General features: G+C 36.0%; 1 pseudogene; it reads left to right on the top strand.

Moving 5' to 3' along the window:
* Positions 1 to 21,056, top strand: part of LOC108392531 (small ribosomal subunit protein uS2-like) — a 43,784-nt pseudogene extending 22,728 nt beyond the window's left edge.
* The last annotated feature ends 835 nt before the right edge of the window (positions 21,057 to 21,891 follow it).

Raw genomic sequence — 21,891 nt, 5'->3', positions numbered from 1 at the left:
GGTTACTCAAAACTGTAATAGTATAATACATCCTTATGATATCCTTAACAATTAAATTCCATTTCTCAAGCTAGCTTTAGTGGCCTATGACCTTATAATACAAAGAATCTGGACTAAATTATATCATATATTATACTATCCTGACTTACTCCCTAAAACCAGAATCTTATATGACATCTTTATGATAAAATTTCTATACCTTATAATTCAACTTCAGTATAAAAATTGTAAACATAAAGAAAAATTTTACTGTTTCAGATAATGAGGAGAAAATCTCTTTCTTAGGGATTCTATGAATTTTATTTCCAGATGCATAGGAGGATTTCTCTAAGCAGAGAAAAGTTTATTTCCTTAAATGTTTGTTCTGCATTTTAGCTCAAGGCAAATATTTATGCCATTAGAAAACATTAGGAGAAATATCTTACAAATTTTAAAATGCCTCCGCTTGTAAAAAGAAAAGTAGAAGTAGAAATGGAGCCAGAACACTGGCATCAAGATATAATGATTAAGTAGATTGTGATACATATTCATAAGACAGTGTATACAACCATGAAAATGAATAAATTACCCCTTTATGCAATGGCATGGATGAATCTTAACAACATAATATTGACATTATAAATGCATAGAATATGATCTATTTGCATAATGTTCAAAAGTAGGCAAAATTAAACCACATTGTTTGGAGAGAACATAGAGAAGTGGCAAAGCTGTGAAAAATAAAATAAATTATTCTCATAAATATTAGCATGCAGCACTTCTGGCGAGGAAGAAGGAGAAGTGATAAAAAGGGACAGAGCTGGAGCTCCTGGGCGCTGACAGTCTTCTGTGTCTAACCTGGGGGTCACTGGACACTTCCGTGAAAGTTTGCTTTAGAAACATTTGTCAGGCTGTACGTATGTTTGCCACTACTTTCTGGGTGTTTTAAAAGTTAACTGAAAAGATTTTCAAAAATAGAAATAAAAAGAATCCCAAGGTATTGGGGTTCCTTGATTCCAAAGAGATCTCAGACATGTTAAATCCTGTAGTGAGGTTTGTGAAAGTGAATTATTTCAGTCAAAAATTTCAACCGCAGTGTCTTTTAAAATTTTTGTTTTTTAAAACTCTCCAACCCTTTTATTCCCTCTGCCCAGTGGCACACATCGTCTCAGTTTTCACCATTCCCTCCTGAGTGAGTGTCTCTGGGACACCTGCTGGCTGTAACACTTGTTATGATGTCTGTCTCACTTAGCTGCCTTCCACAGGCAGCCCCTGCATCTCCCCACAGCTTTCCCTTCCTGTTTCACTCTGCCGTAGCCAAGGCCAATGCCCTCAACTGAGAGGCTGTATTACTGACAGGAAAGGAAGGCATTCTGTGACATTTCTCCTTTAGCTGCACACACCCCCTACCCAAACCTCTCTGGGAGTTCAGCTGGGCCTTTATTATATTACAGCTGATTTTGAACAACGTGGGTTTGAACTGCACAGGTCCACTTATAAGCAGATTTTTTTTTCAATATATTTATTGGAGAATTTTTTGGAGATTTGAGACAATTTGAAAACTTTTGCCTTTCTCTAGCTTACTTTATTGTGACAATATAGTATATAATATATATAAAACAGAAAATATGTGTTAATCAATGGTTTATTCTATCAGTAAGTCTTCTGGTCAGTGTAGGCTATTAGTAGTTAACTTTTTGGGTAGTTAAAAGGTTGTATCACAGATTTTTGACAGTGCAGGTGGTCCATGCCCCTAACAAGAGAGTTGTTCAGGGTTCGACTGTACTCTTTTGTCTTGTGGTCGGGATCATCAGGTGTGACTCCAACGACTGAAGATTTCAGTATTACAGACATTTGACCTATAGTCATCCCGAATTCAGAAGACCTACATATCTACTCTTGGCACTTATCCTTCATATAGTACAAAAATCATTGTGTCTGGCAACCACTTTTTTCAAAATATGTGAGGAAGCATTGAGGTAATTTCCCTGTTTTATTGGAAGTTGTCGTTCCCTCTCTTTCTCTTTCTCTTTTCTTTCTCATTCTCTTAATTATCCTAGTTTTTTGTTGTTCTATTTCAAAGGGATAGAAGGAATGCAAATACTTTTATGGCAACAAATTTAACTTTAAATCTAATAAAAAACCTGATTAAGGATTATTTCACTCCTATTCACAATCAAAGAAACACTTAAATTTTGAGTAAATTAATTAACAGCCCATCCAATAGTGGTAGAATTAGAGTTCAAAATCCAAGTCTGTCTTCACAGACTGGGCTTTTTACTGCTATATGATCAAGTCACCAGGTATTCAATTAGTATATTAGAAATCAAGGCTCTACATCCATCTTCATCAGCATTACTGGCACGTATAAAGCTTTTTGGTCACTGCTGCATCCCCAGTTCACTTGAAATTTAGCTCTTATTTGTAGAATAAAGGAGAAGCACCTTGGGCTATGTGAATAAAATAATGTGTAAACCACCAGTAAACGTAAAAGAAGGGATGGTGCACATGCCGTTTGCATTGCATCAGTAGATGTTTTGGTTAATTAGAGATCTGAGTGTCGTCTGCTCTTGCTCCTTTCTTCTCTCTCCACGGCCAATGTAACAACTTGCATCCCTTCGGCTGGTGAGTCTCTCTCCTAACCTCTCAACGCTCTCAGTCACCAGGCACCTGTCTAACCAGGTGTTATCCATTTGTAGTCTGAATTTCTGACACTGCCTAAGGATCTCCTTTTGTTCCATTTTCCTCTTCCCTACCAACACACCCTCCACATGGTAGCCAGATGGGTCTTCCTAAAACAGGGAAATCTAATGTTCCTCCATTACTTAATACCTGTGAATACATGCTCATTTGCCCAAAGGGGACAATTCAGATACACCTATGACTTGTAAGATACTATATCACCTGGCCATGATTTCCTGCTTTGCATTTCCTGGATTTCTACCCAACTACCTGTGCCCTCTCACATTCCCAGAGGCATTGTGCTCCATTTCATGTTTTGAAATCAGCCATGCAGTCTGGAGTGTAGGCCTCGACACATGCTGTTCCCCTGATGGGAACAGGCCGAATGCTTTGTAATACCATGTCTTGTTTAATTATGCCTCTGCCAGAGGTCTCATCGGTTTTATTACTCATGTTGTCCCCACGACTACCAACAGGCCTCAGATAAAGTGGGGACTCAGCGAATGCCCAAATGAAAACAAGGAATATTTTATATACTTCTGAAAAACAGGATTTTCATATGTGCCTCAAGCCAGTAAAGGGACAAGTGGCTCCATATTACAGGCAATAATTCATTTAAGAAGGTTATTGCATATTTTTATTTTTATAGATGAAAATAATAAAAATTATTATGTTTTGTTCTGAATGTGTCCATAGTTAAAGAAGCTCCAGTCCTCTTATTTAAACATGCCAAGTGTCAATCATTTTGAAAACTGTGGCCTGAAAAAGGGAAAGAAATAAAGAAAACCACAAATGGTAAAAATGGTAACTCAGTTTATAGACAGGGCTTTAGATCTAAACCATCCATCATCACTGGGGGGAAAAACAATCAATGGCAGGAAAGTTTTATGATATTCTATTTCTATAGAACTTCAAAAAGTATGATAAGCATATAGACATATGGTACATTTTCAAAAGAGAGAAAGTATCTGAAATATTAGTAATAAAGAGAATAATTAGGAAGCTTCTTTACCTCACTGTAGTTATGGCAAATGAATGACTCACTTTGTTAGGAGAACTAAAGGCATTTCAACTAATGATCTTTCCCCTCTATCACAGTCCAAATAGGAAAACTCTTGTGTTTATAATTAACGCTAGATTGCAACTCTTCTGTTAATAGAGGCCACTGTTGGTCATCTTTGAGATCTTCACAGAGCCTGGGAAACCTCATTGCTCATGCTCATAGGCAGCATCAGGACATAAGGGGCTGCTTTCTCATCCCAGAATTCGTGAATCATAACTGCTGCCTGCATTTCCTCACCCTGACGTCTTATTAGTTACTGAGTCCTGTTAATTCTGCCTTTAATGCTTCTTGACTCTTGGAAATCTCTTCTTCACTGCTATAGGCATCTCTAGGCTGGGTGTCTACAGTGGCTTCTCAAAGTGGCCCTTCTTCATCTACTTTGTACACCCTCTTGTCTATAATTTTCATACAAAAGGTGGTATGATTTTGGAAACACAAACACTATCTGCTTGTCTCTTTTCCTCCAGTCTTAGAAGTGTTTATTTTCCTTGATGCTGCATGAAGTATACCATAATTTTAGCATTGACCGACATAGGCTGACTGCTCAGTTATTCTAAGATTGACATTTACTATAACTATGACATAGAGTGCATGCTATCTAGACTTTTATTAAATAATGTTTGAAAATAGTTCTACTTAACCTAACCATAGCATCATATTGTAGATTACTTATCATTCACAGATAACTTAGATTGCATATATAATGTGACATAGATTAATCAGTGGTGAAAGCATTAGTATTTCATATCCAAGGAGCATATCAAGTGGTTATAAAACAGTCATGTTATATTCTGGTATCTAATTTTTAGCCTAATTGCATATCTTGTTCAATAAATGGGACTTGTTAACTGCAACAAGCTTATCTTTTACTAACTTAATTAAATAGAAAGATACATGCCTCATGACCTGCATGAGGTCATCATCATTCCCCTGATTTAGAGGTTTGTTTCTCTTCAACAGATTCCTCTTACCTCCTTTAATTGCCTTTATCTTACCCATTCTAGTAATGATTGTGTTTCAATAGGAAAGACCTCCTTCCCGTAAGGACCAGCAAATGTTTATGCAATGCCTCTGCGTGGCCTTGCCCAAAAAGTACAAACATAAGGTCTCTACTTCAATTTTTTTACTATTTTAACTTGGTGGAGCAATTTGCTAACACAGTGTGTTGCCCCAATACCTTATTTTATGGATGATCACCCAGTCTCCCACAAGACCTGGAGTCTCTTCTATGTCCAAGTGAGTTCCCTGGTCGTGAACACTCGCTCAGGAGATTTGGGAGATACTCTTTTTAGATAGTAATTTCAATGTCTCTTTACTATTTATATTAAGGAATTATGAAGGTGAAGGGCAAGATGGATTAATAACAGTGTGGATTTTGGAACCAGGATGCCTGCATTCGATTCCTCACTCTGTCATTTTTTAGTTATAGTGTGTTAAGCCACTTAACCCACTGTGACTCACCTTTATCATCTGTAAAACAGGAAGATGGTAAGTAGTACCTAACTCAGGGATTTCTTGTAATCATTACATGCGTTAATACAGTGAGGTGTTCAGAAAAGCATTTGATGTATATAAAACACTTGGTATGTAGTTATTGTCATTATTATTGTCATTTTTTTTCTTGCAACTCTTCCACTGTGATTATAAATGCAAGTAGGCAATCAGACTTATAATACGATGTTTAATCTAACATTTCTTTATTTACCTAATTTAGTAGAAGAATACAAGGCAGTAGATACAGCCAGTACATGGTCATTTCAATGGGAGTCCCAGAGCTACCCAAGTACAGTTTCTGTTGCCTTTGACCTATATGAAGTATGTATAGGGGTCATGGACAAGGGTCAACAGTCCTATGATAGAAGCTGAATCCTCTACTTCCTGCCAATCCTTCATACTATCCTTGTCAGACAAGCCTGAGGCCTGGATGCCAAATCATCCTTTCCCCAATGCATGTAAAGTTTCATTTAATATACAAGGTTGACACAACATTCTTATTTATTTTTCCTCTATTGTTTCCAAGAAAACAGTGCTCTGAGAGTTCAGGATCATTCTAGAAATGCCTTCATCAGTCCCAATCAGCCCAGAAGATAATCATTTACTCAAAATGTATTATTTTATTTTGCAAAGAAATTCTGGTTAATATAAAAAAGTAACTGCAAGAAGTAGAGCAAATGTTCTCTAATTTTAGTTAAAAACTGAATCTCAGATGTATGTAAGTTTAGACAAATTAATATGCTGGCCTCTACTGGTACGCTAGAAAAATTGTTCTGCCTCAGGCCTGTCTCTGGTTCTAAAATTCTGATGGCTATAATATGTCCATTAGAAGTATATGATCTGGCTTAGGTATTGACCTATGCTAATATATGGATGATCTTAGGAAAATGAAAGTATTAAAATTCTATCACCAATCATTAATATGTGATTGCTTGTTTTATGATGTGGTTAGACAAATATCATTCTCACAACTAAAGAACTGATTACTAACTAAACGGATCATAACGGAAGGAAGGTTGGATCAGAGGGGTTCCAGTTGTCTATTGCTGCATAACAAACTATCCCAAAACTTAGAGGTTTAAAACAATTACCTTATTATGTCACATCATTTTGTATAGCAGAACTTCATAGAAAGCCAGGATGGATAATTCATCTAACCTATGTGGAACTGATGGAAGTTAGAGGTGTCATTCAGTTGGCAGAGTGGCTGAGGCTGCTTCAAACAAGTCCAGTATCTTGGCAAGGATGGCTGGAAGGATGTTTTTATTAGGGCATCATTAGACTTTTGTGATGTGAAAATAAACAAATTATGGTTTTATTGATTTAAGAAGTCACAAGCCAACCTATATTTAAGGGGAGAGTATACAGACACCCTCTCTATGAGAAAATTGTCAATAATTTTTGGCTATGTTTTAAAATACTAACAGTTAATTGTAAAAAGATTCCTGATGTATGTAAGACAATTTTCAAATCATATGACTGCTATCCACGGGTGGTATATTGAGGGGGTGTCTCTTGCCAGGAAATGTAGGGCACACGTTGGATAAGTAGACCTGCATTCTAGGAGATAGAAATGTATGATTGATAAATTGCCCATTCAAACTTCAGCTGGACACAAAACTTTCACCAAGGCAAAATGTCTATGAATATTCATAAAACCAAAGCCAAATTCTGGAACTGGATGAATTGATATGGAATTATAAAAAGTGGTCAGCAAATGATTCAAATAATTGAATATTTTATTAACTCATCCATCTAAATGGCAGATTAAAACATTTTAAACTGCTTGTTCTGAGATTTTATAGTTACCTTTCCTCAAATTTATGTGTTTTATCAAATGTAACAAACTCAAGCACCAAAGGTGCCATAATGATTGTAAATGTTTGTGGATTAATGCAAGGGCTTTTCAATCATTTGCTATTTTCCTACAACAAACACATTTTTATTTATGATAATGACAATTCTTTAGTAAGCAATACTATAAAGTATGGTTTTATAAAGAGACAAAGACTATATTTTAAACATTAAGAGTGAATTTCAAGAACACTGAAGGACAAGTTCAGTTCCCAAAATAATTAAAGGGGATAATACTCTGTGGACCCATCAATTTATTCACAAGTTAATTAAATAGGTTCCTTTCAGTGATACCCACAGGTAATAATATCTACAGCAGTCATATAATTCACAAACTCAACATTTTTTAAATCCTTAAAGAACTAATAGCAGCATAAATTAATTAGGAAAAAGATCACATTGGAATTCTGAGTACCCAGATAATCCAAGTTAATGTATATTATGGAAATTATTATAGATGTATATAAATACATATATTATGAAATATTTGTAATGGAATTTAATTTTCATTCAGTTGTCATTACATTATGTTAGGGAATATTTGTAATATAATTTAATTTTTATTCACTTATAATTGTATATTTGTATGATTGCATATTTAATCTCACTAAAATATAAGGCTCCAAAAGGCTGGGATTTCTTCCATCTGTTCTCTGTGGTATCCCAATAACTAAAAGAATGTATAGCACGTGCTAGGGCTCAGTATGTATATATTTAATTAATCCGTTTCTCCTATTGTATCAACTTTAGGTAATGAACACTGCATGGGCTACCTACCCAGTGAGAAACTTGTCATTTTAGTCAATGTGTGTATAGATATGTGTGTGTGTTCATAAAAATATAGCTTTTCTTTTTTCCAGCTACTTACTGCATTTTCTTACGCTGTTCTTTCTTCTTCTTCCCTCTCTCTTTCTTTTTTAAATATCCAGTGAAACTAAATGAGGATTGACTATTCTTCTGCTATTTATATTGCAGCTGTACTAGAAGCAATATAGCTCAGCTAGGTTTTCAAATAGTTTAAAAAATTTACAGAACCATCTAAGTTTACCAGGCTGTTCTATTGCATAAACATGGAGCATATGCAATTTCCTGGATCAATAAAGAAAAAAATCATCTGGACTTAGATAAACATTTCTGGGATGAGGATAGGTGTACTCAGAAGAAGAAACAGGTTCAAGGCTATTACCTAAGCTACAACTACTCAGTCATTAGCTTGATATTCCAAGGCCATTTAAACATTTGATGAGGCACGTCTTTACTGTATAGCTGCTATGCATTCAGCACTGTTTTAATCATTATGGCAAATAAAAATATATAGTATAACTCTGAAGATGACATTTCCAGGCACATGATTATTACATAATGGTGTGAGACAGGACATATGAATCAGACTGCAGGATTCTGAAAATGGGGAGAATGATGCAGGCTAGGAGAATCAGGGTAGAAAGAGACAGAGAGGATGGTAAAGTGATGCTTTTGTTTAAAATTTTATCACAATTACCATTCTTTTTCAGGGCCCAGGATTTTATAGCTTCTATAAAATTTAAAACCACTATATTTTAAAAGTTTTATTTCAAAATATCAAGTCAGCAAAATCCAATTATGACCTTACCATCACCCTCCTCCATCAACGAGCAAATGTCAAGCATCTCGGGCTGACGTGAACCCTCGTCTTGTGACTGTCCCCCAGCGGGACACCAGGCTTCCCTCTACCACCGCTCCTTCCTCCAGAACCCATTCCACTGGGAAAAATCTGCCTGTATAACTTGCTAGGTCCCCTTACAGAATGTCCATTGACTTCCCAGGTAAAACTCACACAGAAGATTTTGAAATACCAAGAGATAAGAGTAGTTGGATCAGAATGACCCTCACTCCTACCACCACTTGCAGACCATGGGAACTGTGGGAAAACCACTCAGCTCCCTGCTGACCTCATCTGGCTCTCCCCCACTCCCCCCACCCCTCCACCCCTCACACACTCACCCATTCTATGAGAACACAGGCCCTGAATTAGTCTTTTTCTCCACTTGAATCCCATCATTGTCCAATAGTATCATTCATGCCACCCAAAGAGACACATACCAAGCTGCCAGTCCTTTCCTAGGGGACAAACTGCATAACCACCTGCCACTGTTTAAATCCTGCATTCTGTTTTCTCACCACAATTGTGCTTCCCTTTGACTTCTAAGCTTAATACATACATCCTACCACAAATGCTTAAAATGATTTTTCTCCTACCCAACTTTGCATCCAATTCTTACTCAAATATTAAAATAGTGCAGATGTCCACTTTTGGGTAAATTTTTTGACACTCATGACTACTAGTCTATTACTGACTGCCTTCTCTGTAATTATATAGATTTTGGTTACAATTTTTAATAATTAATTTGCTTGTGCCCCTTCTGCCCTGGTAAGTGTACTTCATCTGTCTCTCAGCCCTTACACATATTTCAGTTTCCCTTGTCAACAGTAGTAACTCAAAATGTTTTATGAAAGTTAACTATGAATTCAATATACTGATTTTTTTTGTTTTTTACTATCTATAATTTTGACATTGTTTGATAAACTGATAAACAAGCAGTTATATCAGTTGATGTTATTTTCTAGATATTGAGCTGATATGATCTGATAATAATGTTATACCTATTGGAATATTTGTATTCCTACTACCTATCAGTATAGGTTTCCTTCAAACACAAACAACACATGGGAATAAAATTCTGTTCCCTTGTTTTGTTAATGCCCTTGTTAGAGAATATTAAAATAATCTATTTTACTTAAAATCCTCTTCAGCTGTCAGAGGAATAGAGAAAAAAATTCCATCAACTTTATAATTAATGTATTTTGGTCGTTTTTTACTTTTCCCTTTCCATGGAGAGGAATCAGCCTCTATGTCCCAAACAGATGTTCTGCAGGCTTGTGAGACACATTCCCATAACTCCTCTCCTGGGTCCTATTCCCTCATGTCTCAGGCAAAATAATTTTCCAGATTGCTAAGCAAGAATGTTAAAAAGATTGAAGATTAATAATTTTCATAATTTTTGCTTTGTCTATATTTCCCCCTTCCATCTTTTCCTTTACTTTCTATTTCTGAAGTTTCAAATTTCCCATGGATGGATATGATATATATATATCATAAATAAAGGAACATTGTAGTTTTTAAACATAGTTTGCTAAAAATTTTCAAGTTCTTAGTACCAGCATGTAGCACTGCATAGAAATGTGTATGCTGAAGGATATACTAATGGGCTACCACATATTACTGCATTTTCTATCTAAAGAGCAATGTAAGGGTTGTCTTACAATGGGATTTATACATAGAATCAGTTGTGTCACTTTAAATGTATGACTGGATAAGCACCACATTTTCTGCTTGTTCCAGTTTCTTTAAAACAAAATGCCACTCTGTGAGTGAGACGTGTAAACTTTTTCCTAAGGAAACATGGAATGTTTCATACTTCTTAATTTATGTGACCAAAAAAACACATTTCCGTGCATACCTACTAAAATCTTATCGACTTGTCTCTTTCTTACACATTGGCGAATCAAGGAAATTAAATTGCCATATTTTGTTTTTATTTCTGTTTGGTGACATTTAAACTTCCTCCAGTGATACACCCTACAGGTTTCCCACTCAGGTAGGAGTCAAGGCCCCTGTGATCAGTATTCCGTTTTATTTTTGCAAAGATCATCTACTTATGGAGACTCATTAAAGCATGATGAGTCAGATATGTTCTAGGGTATATTTTAAGTTAATTATGTTCTGAACTCTTACCTTTGCTGCTTTGGGCATAAATTTAAAGTCTAAAGTAGGTTGTTCTTTATTTTTAAAAAACATGTTTTTAAGCCCTTTTTTAAAAAGATATTTCCAGAGAAAATGCACCTGATTTGAGATATGAATATAAAAGAGAAATACTGTACCTTGCAAATTCTCTACTATAGAAATAAAAGACATGATTTTTATTATGGCAAAGGGTACATTTCAAGGTCACCACGTTGCTTTGCTTCTTAAGTTTGTTTAGCAGTCAGGAGAATACACAAAGATTCAAATGCTAGTGTCATTTAAGTAACATTCAATATAAAAGTATTTGATCAGAGAGAGAAATACAGACTCTATAAGGAAGCCATGCAATCTGAATTTGTAATGCTGGACAACAAAACATTTGACTCTGGTGTAAATAATATAATGTGTGCAGACTTTCCATTTTAATGTCAGAGACCATATTTTCTATTTAGAAAGAATAACCAGTTAAATGCCAAGTGTACAAGGAAATTCAAACTCCTTTCTCTCTTTAGGAAACTTGAAGATTTGAACTTGAATATATTTTTTTCTGTAGTCTACTGAGTTCCTAACCCCAGGTAGTGAGGTTCAGGAAATCCAATGGTTTAATCTTTAGTCAGATGGTTGAGAGTCTTCTATCTCAACACTAATTGCATTCTGTATCATATCAAATTAAATAAACTTATTATTACTGAAATACAGCATTTCAGCAACTCACTAACCTAAATGTGGATGGTATTCCAAGCACTTGGTATGTCTCTCAGAAGGTTATAAACTAGTTAAAATAACATCACACTCTTCACCTGATACTCAGTGGCCATAGGGCAGGAAGAATTTTCTTTATGGTGTGATTTTAAAAACTGTTTTGGTCAAAAATATCTTCTTCTCCAGCACTACTGGCAAACCATTATAATATCCAAAATATCCATAGAAAATTATTTGGGTTTAGGAGTTTAAAGACCTCCTATGAGCTGTAATTTGATTCAACTGAATGGCCAAAGAAGTAGCCATTAAGATTCAAGTTCTTGTCCTGTCACCAAGCGATCTCAGGAAAAACACTCAGGACATCATTATCTCTGTGTGTAGTATGTGGTTATACTTGCTAATGTCTAAAAACCTATTTAGCTGTTCTGTGCATCTATGATTATCTAACAGTATCTAGGACTATTAGTTGCCTCAGTTGTCAACATTCTGGATTAAATTATTTGATCAGATTAACTGACGCGGTCCAGCCGCGCCTAGTCGAGCAGGTCCTGAAGTGCGGAAGGGGGGCGAAGAAAATAAAGAAAGACAGAAAGAACTGGGAGGGCTGATGCTTCCACGCATCGCCAGCAAAACTTTATTGAAGGTCCAGGGTTTATATAATGCAGTGGGGTTACATGGTTCCAGGACATAGCATTATCCAATAGACAATCAAGCACCGTATTGACGTCAGCGGTAGCCGGGCAAAGGTAGGCACAGCAGGGTTCCAGTTAGTTGCTCATGGAATGCATAAACAGAATGTTCTTTGTTCTCCATTCCCACCATATCGGCAAGTGGGGGAAAGACATAGCCAGAAGCAGGGGCGGTGTTTCCACACATCTTCAAGGTCTCCCTATTTTCAGAGTGAGGAGGACAAGATATGTTTTTGTGGGCAGATAATTCCAAGGACTGCACCAGCTGTTCTCAAGCTGGTGCTTTCCCATGCTGTGTTCAGACATGGGGGAAGGTGCTTTCCCATTCTGTCTACAAACATGTGAGAAGACAAAGGTGGTCCCCAACAATTAACTAAATTAGTGTCCTAATGCTGTAGCAGGCAAACACTTCAGTGACAGATACATGATAGGAAGCTATTAGTATCACAAAAAATGCACATGCTTCTCAGTCTGGGTCACAAAATGGTTTAGAAGATATAAAACCTTATCATTTTGTTGATTTCTATTACTTTAAAAATCTCTTTCTCTAAATATATTTGGATGTGATGATGAGGACAGTATATATTCCTTTTACCCTTAAGTAACAGACTGTATCCAAGTAAGTGTCTTGTAAGTAAATGTATAGTAGGGTCCATCTGTCAGTTATGTACAAACTTGGATGCACAGACAGGCCTGAATGAGAAGCCTAACAGAGTTGCTAGCTGTTTAAATATTCAATCCTCAAAACAGTACACTCAAACAAGGAGCTTGTCAGAATATAAGACAATTTCAAAAGAGAGATAGTTCAGAAAAACATCTGGTATTGATTTGAGTTAGAGAGCAAGTGGATTATGTATTTCTCGAAAGGTAAACGATGCTGTTCTCTAATGAGACTAGTCAGAGGTGAGGTAAGACTGGCAATGAAACCAACACTAATTTAAAGTATGATAACCTGGGGCTCTACCCAATCTCCCAACCTTTTCCTGCTTCTTCCTCAATTTCCCTGGAGTCTAATCTACCAGGTATCCATCTAGTACCTTGTAAGTCCTAGCTATCTATTAAAAAACCTAATGATGTGTTTTTAGTGCAAGTGGGGATGTGGGAACTTCTCAAAGACTTAAAAATCTTCAACTCTGAAAATAATGACTCTCTAATTTAAGGGTCTGCAGAGCACCATTGGTGAAACTACCTGGTGTAAAAATCCTCAATGACCTTGAAGACCACCGTATACCATATGGTACACTCACTTGGGCTGTACTCTACTTGAGTAGTACATGTGAATATTGTAGACTCCTCATGGCATGGCAGTGCAATATCATGTACTTTTTTGATAACAACAAGAGTACATAACACATAGTAGTAACTCAATTTTCTACTGATTCCTTTCAGTATCTCCATTGCCCATGGAACTGCATGGCATAGGCATTAGAAGCTGAGTGACTGTTGAGGGGTTAGGTTCTATTTCTTCATGTTTAGTTTACAACTAACTTTGAGACCCTGGGATGTCATTTAACCTATTAGTTTTCCTTATTGAAAATGTGTATTTATCAGAGTATTCTGAGGAACAAATAAGAAAATGCATATAAAAGTTACTTCATAATTATAAAGACATTAGCATTAGAACTATCTTCTGTTAAAATATCCCAGAATAATAATTATACTTTAGAACAAAACTAAATCATTGAGTATTTTCTGTAATACTTCTGCATGTAGCTTAAACTGAAAGAAAAACTGTATACCCATCATAGGAGCTAAGAGAGAATACCAGGAGAATGGCAAGGAAAAGAGACAAAGTATAAGAAAACACTGAATACGGTAAGAGGGGGAGAAAAACAAGAGGAAAGACAGAGGAAGAGGAAAAGGAGGGCATATATATATAGAAGAGTGAAAGAATATGTATCATAATAAATTCATTCCTCTGGGGATTTTTAAACTTCCCCTGTAAAGCAGTGGACTGGGTTGCAGATGATTCATAAAGCGTCGGTGTTAGACCTCCATCACCTAAATATACTATTAGAAGCAGGGAGACTTTTTTCTTTCTTCCCTCAGCAAGGACACCAAAATGTAGAAATTGAGTTATTTTGCTTGAATCCACAGCAACATTATGTGGAAAAAAATGCCTAGAAAATATATAGAAGCGATCCAGTCAGTAATTTTATTCATTTATTTAATTCTATTAGGAAACAATGAAAGACAAACTTATGTTTCAACAGTTTGCCTTGTGGTGTTATGCAGTGTTTAATATTTGATTAAAATGAAAATAGGAAACCATATCAAAAATGTTTTTGTCAATATTTGTGTGCAAAAAATAACACTGGTGTAATATACTGAGAATTGATATTGTGCAGTGGTTACAACAGAATAACAGAATGGTTAGAACACAGTTTCTGGAGCCAGATTACATAGGCTTCTGACAGAATCATTTGCTCACTGTGTAATCTTGTGCAAATATGCAACCTCTTTTTTCCTGAGATTCCTCATTTTTAACATAAACGTTAAAAAGCAGTATTATGAAATTTGTCATACAAGTCAACTTGTACTAGTTATTCAGAACAATTGCTTAATCAGGTTACCTTTTATTTTAAATTAATTTTTAAGTAAAAATATATGAGTAAGTCAGGGCTAATTTTTATTTTATTTTCCTTCTTCAGATCAAAGTGTGTGTGTGTGTGTGTGTGTGTGTGTTTTAATTAGTCACTCTGAAAAAGAAATTAAAAATTTAGAAGAAAAACAAATTACTTAGCGTGGAAGATACTTCATGAGAAAAAGAAAAAAAGAGAGAAACTACTTTGCAGGTATGTCATAGCCTTTGTAAAGAAAGATATTTCAAAATATGATGATAGTCTTACTTCTGTGTTTCTTTGTTATCTTTTTATTCCTGTACGTTTAAAGATAAAACATAGCTTCTAAGTAAAGTCGTTACCAGCTGTGTGTTTGCAGCTTCTTCTCCATCTAGTAACTTGAATTAGTACACAAAACTACCAAACTCTAACTCCTTTAACTTTAGCTCATTTCCAATTGTGCTGAGCAATGTTTACCCAGTTTTCTTTTCAAAATTTCAATAATACTAATTAGTGTTGTATCAAAGTCTTTGTGGTCAGATTTCATTTTACACAGAATTTCAATAAGTAAATATCACTGTTTCATAAAACGTTATCCTTACAGAGTATCTTCCAACACTTATTTTGTGCATACTGATTCTACATTAATGAGAAAATGTAACATAAGTGCCTCAAGATAAATCCTTCTGTAGACTATTTGAAAATAATCAATAATACCAAAATTCAAAATAGCTGGAAAATTAAATCTAAAACAAATGCAAAATGCAAAACTTTCTCTTACTAAGTTATCAAAGAAGCAAGCAAAGGAAGCTTATTTACCATGTTCAGCTCCCCATAGATTAAATCATAACATAGCAATATTCTTACAGGTTCATTAAGGATTATGCTTTAAAGAAACACTGATTATATTTATATATACAAAAACATAATTGATTCCTGAAATGAGATCTCAAGTGATGAAACAAAAGCTGCTGATTTCCTTCTCTTTTTAACCTTTCTTTTGATCTTGTGCTATCCTTCTAGTTTCATAGCTGACACACCCCTGTAATAAAGAGACAGATGAACAGGAGAAAACAGATGTTTAATAACCTGTATACCTTCTTTATACAAAGAAAAGACCCAAGAAAACTGAGTAATTCTCTAAAATGGCCCAAACCATTGAGCCTTAAATATCATGTTCATGTAAAACCAAAAGATGCTGGGGTCTGAGGGTAGGGGAGCCCATATCAGGAAAAGCATGATAAACAAGGGTAAGGTTGTTATGCAGATTTAATTCATTGTCTTCTCCATTAATAAAGAGTTTCTAGAGATATAGAATCATTCTTCTCTTCCTGGTAAAAATCATGGAGATGGGGGAAATGAAATGAGAATTTCCCTTATAATAAATGTCTTTACAAATGAAAATATCCTTATAACTTTAAATGTCTCTGACAACAGGGTAACTTCTACAACTCATTTTCAGCTTTTCCTGTGCCTTCTGTTTTTTAAAAAATAATCAGCTCTAAGTAATTTTTATGTTAAAGAGGCATATTTTTGGGTGACATATTCTGCTCCCCTTCAGCTGTTATGACTTTTCAATTATTGTACAGTACTACTAACTCTAATCAAAATAAAGCAAAATAAAAATACTTTTCAAATAAAGCCTTTAGAAAACATATCCAAAAAATGTGGAAGTCAGAAAAAATCAACACTGTTTAAAGATGAGTTTGTTTTCACTCAACACCCAATTGAAGGAAGGAAACAGGGTCCCGGGTCAGTCTTGTGAAAAAATGCTTCCTCAACAGCTACTGTTAAAAACTTCCAAAGGAGAGTGGTAATTCTCTTATCTGATTCTGGCTACTATCACAACTATCCCAAAGTCATTAGAATTGTCAAGGAGCAAAAATCCAACTGAGTAAATATGCAGATCAATTTGGCTTTGTTAAGCAATTCACAATCCAGGAGGCATCCAATTTACAAGTAAGAGATGCTCCAAGGAGTTCCTCAAAATGGAAGGCTTTTATAGGAGGGAAGGCCAATAAGTTATTAGCAAAAGAAAAGAAAGGATTGTTAAAGGTCATATCAACTTTTTACAGGGGGAAAGGGGATGGTAAGGTTTTCATCACGTAGATCACCTCACTAATGTTGATCAGGAAATTTTAGGTTGACTGCTAAGAGGTCACATTCCTGGGATAGGTTGAAACTGTAAATAAGTCTTGGTTTGCTGTCATGGGGGGATAAATGGCAACATTTTGGGTTTGTTGATTGTTTTTCAGTAGAATGCATGTTCTACTGCCTCATGCTGGTCTTGAACTCTAAATGGACTGCCCATAAGCACACATTGCTATAATTCCAGAAAAACATATTCCATACTTTTGTTAAACATAAAATAGTTGCCTGTTTAAGCAATAATGAACCACTCATATATAAAAGTGAAAAGATATTAAGACTAAATTATCTAGAAGTTTAAAATGAGTTTTCAATTGTCAGACTTTGTCCATTTCAACATATATAAGGTTATAAAGAAAATAGAAAAGTAATTTGATCCAACCACCTGCCCATATTTTCAGCAAACATTTTCCAAGTTATTTCAGTAAGGTTATCAGGGTATACTCTACACAATGATGCTGGACCAAGCAACAAATGCAAGAAGTATAAAATGACTCTTGCCATCCTTGCCAAACATGTGTCCTGTGAGATGGAGCTACATGTGCCCAAGAAAAGAAACCTTTTTTTTCCCCTATATATACCCAAAAGGGGTGTCTTTTTTTGCAGTTCTTTAAGGAAAGATTACTTTTTTCCCTTAATTTTCATATCAGGACATTCTGTATGAACAGACCAATTGTTCTGCATGAGATTGCCAAGAAGATCCATTAAAATTAAAAAAAAGAGTGAACTTCTCTTATGAGTTGTATGGAGATGCGTCCTCAGTCAGAGAGAACCAAGAACCATGGTTCTCAAGAACAGACCCAAAAGCAGTTGAGCTTTAGGGTGTTATTTGGAGAATAAGAGTTTAAAGAAAAACAAGAGTACACACTAGGGAGTGGAGCAGAGGCAGACCCAGGAGGGGTTGTACCAAGGTAGCAGTAGGGAGCCTTCTTATGTAAAGGGAGGTGAATACTCATCAAGTGGGGATAGGTTTCAAAAGGATCAGGTAGGGTCTTTTCAGATTTCAGCCTTGCTCTGCACTCATGTTGAGAAGGGAAGTATTTGGCCCTATTTGGTTTTCATCAGAATTGCCACGGCATAGGGATGCATGATTTTTACTGTTAGTGGCAGAGGTATGTGATTTTCATTATGTTAGTGAGTGTATAATGTATTTTGGGTAAAGTTTTAGGCAACTTCTACTCCATATTGCAACCAGCCATTCAGGCCAGTCTGTCATCTACACCGCCCACCGTTCCACACGTCCCAACAGCTTACACAGAATGTGTACAAAGTAAACAAGCAGTTGGTTGAAGTCTTCCTGCTCATGCCTGGCTACCTACTTCCTCTAACAGTGTCTGGTTTAGTGTCTGAAATACTGGAGGGGAGCAAAATTTTCCACCCTTAAATTTGGCATGAGGATTGTTTAAAGCCGATTTTTTCAAGAAACAACAAACATAGGAAAATCTCTGAAAACTGAGTGTAAGTTTTGTAAGAGATATGCATTTATTAGGGAAATCACATTTGTAAGGGTATCTTCTCCACTGCAGCAGAAGAGGAGGATGATTCAATCTGTAGAAACCCTCCTAAACAGAAAAGGTAAGACCTCTGCACAACCACCTTACCTTTGTTTACTGTGCTTTCCTGGTAACCTCATATAACTCCAGACACATTTTTTTTTCTTGTCTTTAGCTGGTGATGGCTTGGGTCATTTCAACAAGTTACTCAGTTTTCCTGGGTCTCTCCCATGTATCCAGGAGGTATACATGTTATTAAACTTCTGCATGTTTTTCTCTTGCTAATCTGTCTTTTTTCCCATAGGGGTCTCAGCCAAGAACCTAGAAGGATAAAGGGGAAATTATTTTTCCTCCCCTGCAATACATATCTGTTAAAAGAGTAAATAGAAGATGCTAGAAATGAGTTAATAAGTAGACTTGCTGTCAATTCTTGTAAGAGTGTGAATCAAGAAATATTGAATAGAAATATTATTCTCTAAACTTGGTTTCATTATCCTAGCTCTGAACATCTTTGGCAAAATGATTCTAACAGGACATAATAATGTACTCCTTATTTCATTGAAATATTTTGTCTTGTTTTTTAAATTTTTCTAACTAGTTATTTGCAACAGTTGAATAGAGTATTTGGGTAGAATTTCATAAAAGAACTAGGTTGTTTCAAGTTTTTGGCTAACAACAACTTTGCTGAAATATCTATGTTTTGTATATTTTTTTGAGCATATGAATAAAAGACATTCTTAGCTATGGAACTGATTTGTGGGGAATTGTACAAAATTTTAACTTTCATATATTTTAATTATTCTGATAATTTCATTTCACAAAGGTTGAACTAGAAATTACTAATATTTTAAATGGTTACCAAATTATATAATGTTTTTTGTCTTGCATTTATTTTATTATGTATGACTATGCATCATTATGTTAACTTGTCTATTAACTGCTTATTCACTTTTATGCTTATTAGATTATTCATACATTTCAAATATTATTAGATTATTCATACTCTCCTTTCCCCAACCTTGTAAGTACCATAGGAAAATAGGAAAGCTGTTGGTTCTCAGAGCTTTGTTTAGCAACCAACAAAACTCTAGTAATTCTTGGAAGAAAGAAGTGAATGAGCCTCAATATTAACGGTAGAAGCTCTCCTAATACTGTCATACGAAATAAGGGGTTATCCTTATTTAGTGGATTTTTTAGGCTACTTTATAAATATAGCAGGACAAAAACAAAGTAAATTAAATTAAAATGCAATGCAATGTGATGTAAATATAACACATTACAGCGCACTATGACCCTTCCTGTCCTTAAGGGGAAAGCAAAGTCAGAATTCAAGAGAAATCTCTATTTAAAAAAAAAGATTCCTTTAAGAATCCACCAAACATTCAGACAAAACCACAAGAAAGACATAAAATGTTTCAACATTTGTCACAAACATTTTTCAATGTCCCATTTTCATGTGACAATACTAAAACACATAGCACAAAAGCAGATCATGGATCTTTTTTTTAATAATTGGACTTTTTTCTATTTGTTCTGTAGTAGTTCTGTTTATGTTCTTGATAGCAATACTTTTTGGTTTTGTATTCATTGTAAGTATCTTTTTCCAATCTGTGGCTTGTCTTTTGATTTTGTCATGTCGGGACTTTCAAAATTAGATTTGTAAGCTTTTCTGTGCTACCCAGGGAGGTCCATTCAGTTTTTTTCTGCATTCCCGTCGGAAACTGAAAAGGAAACTCTCACGGGGCCCAGAGCCCTTAGTGTTCTGCACATGCAAGGGGACAATGTCCTTGAATTCCTTGCTTGCAGCAGGAACGACTTAGATGGCACCAACCTTGACTTTCAAATGGAACACTACCTCTCATACCTCTAACGGAAGGAAAAGTATTAGCATCTACAGCACAAATCTGCAGAGAACCTGGGAGAAGCTTCTACTGGCAAATCGTGCAATGGGTGCCGATGAACATTCGGCTGACGTCCGTGGCATATCCTCCAGTAATACTGGCCAGTGAGCTGTGGTGACGTTTGGTCCTGCCGTGGAGCCACTCCTATTGCTGTGCACTTCACGCCTAGAAACTTCACTCACCGAATCCAGGCAGCTTTCCAAGAGCCACAGCTTCTGGTGGTTACTGACCCAGGGCTAACGACCAGCATGTCACAGAGGTGTCTTATGTTAACCTGTCCGCCGCTGTTCTGTGTAACACAGACTCCACTTTGGGCTGTGTGGGCTATGCCATCTTATACAACAAATGATCTCATACAGTGGGTCTATTCAGTGGACATTGGCCTGGGAAGTCCTTCACATGCATGGCACCACCTCCCACGAACACTCATGGTGGGGTAATCTGATCTCTACTTCTACAGAGATTCTGAAGATGAAAAAGAAAAGCAGGCTACTGCTGAGCAGGCTGTGACCAAGGAAGACTCTCGGGGTAAATGCAGTGCTCAACCTGAGGTGGCATGGTTGAAGGTATGCAGGTGCCCTCCATGTCCAGCCAGCAATTCCCTACTGAATACAGGAACTGTAAGCATGCCACTTAGGAGTGGTCTGCAGCGCCCACTGTTCAGACTAGTAAATGGGTATTTTGAACAACCACTGAGTGGTCTTAAGCTTGACAAATCAAAAATTCTAAAGACTGAGAGATCTCCAAGTAAAAGGGTTTCTTGAGCCATTAAAAATGCTTGCCAGAAAAAAGGACTGAGTCCTGGGACAGGAACTTTCTGCAAGGCCAGTTAACAGAAACAACTTGTCCACGAGACTCCAGAAACAGGGAGCACGTTTATGACGGGTCTCAAGGAAAGAAAGTTCTTCAAATTCACAGATAAGGAAGGTGGGCTAATGCAAAGTGGAGAAAGTCTGGGATAGGTGGTTACTCCATAGAGAAGATTGGTTGATTGGTTGTTGATGATGGTTAGACACCAATCATATACAAGGGGGATGCAGTGGTTTGGGGAACCTTCCAAATGATTGTTGAAATGACTTCATACAGGAACATGAAGTCTCTGGTTAGCTCTGTTTCATGGCTTGACTAACGACTTTCCCTTGTCTCTGTCCCTCTTTCTCTGGCCCTTATGACACTTAATTTCGGACATTTCAGAATTTTTCCTTATCAAGCTTTTCTTCCACAGACTCTTACACTGTAAGTGGACATATGGGTGACAGAAAAAAACAGAAAAGCTGTCCAAAAACAAAAAAAGAAAAAACACCCCACTGACTTATAATGTATGCAGTGAACTACATTAGAAACAAACTTCAGTCAACAGTTACCAGTAGGCATCCACTTTTAATTTGCCTAGACTAGTGATATATTTTATCAGATAATGAATAGTCACTAATGAAAATGTCATTTTCATAAAAAAATTCAACATTTACATGAGTAATTTGTTAATTCTTATTTTCTTAGTTACTTTATATTTTGTTTTCTCCACATTTAAAGAAAAGGAT

This window comes from Manis javanica, chromosome 14 (assembly GCF_040802235.1).
Source record: "Manis javanica isolate MJ-LG chromosome 14, MJ_LKY, whole genome shotgun sequence".
NCBI classification, from domain to species: domain Eukaryota; kingdom Metazoa; phylum Chordata; class Mammalia; order Pholidota; family Manidae; genus Manis; species Manis javanica.
The sequence above is the reverse complement of the archived record's forward strand: the minus strand, read 5'-3'. Positions and strand labels throughout refer to the sequence as shown.